Below are 1,919 nucleotides of genomic sequence, written 5' to 3'. Positions count from 1 at the left end.
AAAGAAGAACTGTGCCTCTCAGGGTTCAAGGCCATGAGCATTTCCAAGTAGATCACCAGGTCTGTCTTTCAATGCACCTTTAACCAAACCACACTCCACCCACTGCCATCGATTCAGATGCATAGTGACCCTATAGGACAGAGTAGGATGACTCCTCAGGCTTTTTAGCGTGTATATCTCTATCAGAACACAGAGCCTCATTTTCCTCCCTCAGAGTGGCTGGCAGATTTGAACTGCTAACCTTTGGGCTAGCAGCCCAACACTTCCCTACTACACCTACCAAACCGCCAACCTTTTGGCTCGTAGATAAGTACTTAGCCACTGAGGCATGTAGGGATCCAACCAAGATAATTATCACCTCTGAAATTTTCTGTGAATGGAAACAATCAAAGTGGCCATCGAGAGATGAATGGATAGAAGAAATGTGTCAGATACTCACACAGTGGAATACGATTGAGCCATAAAGAGAAATGAAGCGCTAATTCATACCAAAAGGAGCCCTGGTGTTACCACAAGGTCAGCAATTCAAACCCCCCAGATATTGCTTGAAAGAAAGGTGAGGCTACTCATAAAGATGTACAGTTTCAGAAACCCACAAGGGCAGTTCTACCCTGTCCTAGAGGGTTGTTATGAGTTGGAATCAACCCATGGCAGTGAGGGTTTTTTGTTTTTGGAATGCCCACCACAAGGTGGAGGAACGTGAAGGCATTACACTGAGTGAAACCGGTCTGTGGTGTTACCCTAAAGCTAGGTGTGTGCCCTGGAGCCATTGCACCCAATTAATAACCCTTCCAACAGGAACAGAGAAAGTGACATGGTTTACTAGGAAGCTAGGCCAGCAGAATCTCCAACAGCCACGAAGTCTGTTTGGAGGATGTTCAGCCCATTCCAATATGTAGGCAACATTGATACCATTTCTCTAACAATGCCCGCTGTGCAGCTCATGTCACCTATGCTACATGTGGCTTTTAAGAGTACATGACAGATGTACAGAACAAGAATTCTATGAGCAGGGTTCCTGGGGGGTATGGTGGGGAAGGTGAGGGGATCAGGGGGAGCTGATATGAAGGCATTCAAGAAGGAGGAAACTGTTTTGAAACTTATTTGGGTAGCAATGATAGAACACTACTTTGATATGATGGATGGTATGATGTCTGTATTAGCTCTTCATAAAATGGGGTTTTTTTTGGGTGGGGGAAATAAAAAGAATTCTATAATCCATCCCCTTGACATCTACTTTCCAAATGACTACTTCTTATCAAGGTCTCTACAATAAAGAGGAAGTCGTCCTTAAGCAGAAGTTAACGTTCTAAACCCCTGATTCAACTGTCGCTAGAGAAACAGGTAACGCCAACATTGGAAACACAATGGCAAGGTCTAAGCAAGACTGATTGTACCTCAACATGGCCGACTCAGAATAAAAATGGCGGATGTCATGCTCACTGTGCCAAAGGATAAGTCACGTCTGATCTCACTTATATGATGTAGGAAATACAGAGAAGGTAAAGATGATTAGTAGTTGCCAGGGGAGAAACTAAAAGACAAAAAAAGCAAACTTACTGCCATTGTGTGGACTCCAACTCTCAGACCCGCTGGAGGACAGTGTAGAAGCGCTTCTGGAAATCTTTACTGGAAGGTATATATATATATATATGAAAACAGTGTAGAAGTGCTTCTGGAAATCTTTACTGGACGGTGTGTGTGTGTGTGTGTGTGTATGTGTGTGTGTATATATATATATAAAATTTTTTTTGCTTAGAGGATCATGATAATAATTCTGCTCCATGAAGACCACAGTCAACATCACTGAATTGACTGAAATGGACTCAATTGGCTAATGTTTGGGTGTGTGCATTTTTATCACAGTTTACATTTTTTTTAAAGGTGAGCTTCCCAGAAAAAAACAAGTTCTGAGCACG

The sequence above is a fragment of the Echinops telfairi genome, unplaced genomic scaffold, assembly GCF_000313985.2.
Source record: "Echinops telfairi isolate 266 unplaced genomic scaffold, ASM31398v2 ScPeMD7_655;HRSCAF=1070, whole genome shotgun sequence".
In the NCBI taxonomy this organism is placed as follows: Eukaryota; Metazoa; Chordata; class Mammalia; order Afrosoricida; family Tenrecidae; genus Echinops; species Echinops telfairi.
The sequence above is the reverse complement of the archived record's forward strand: the minus strand, read 5'-3'. Positions refer to the sequence as shown.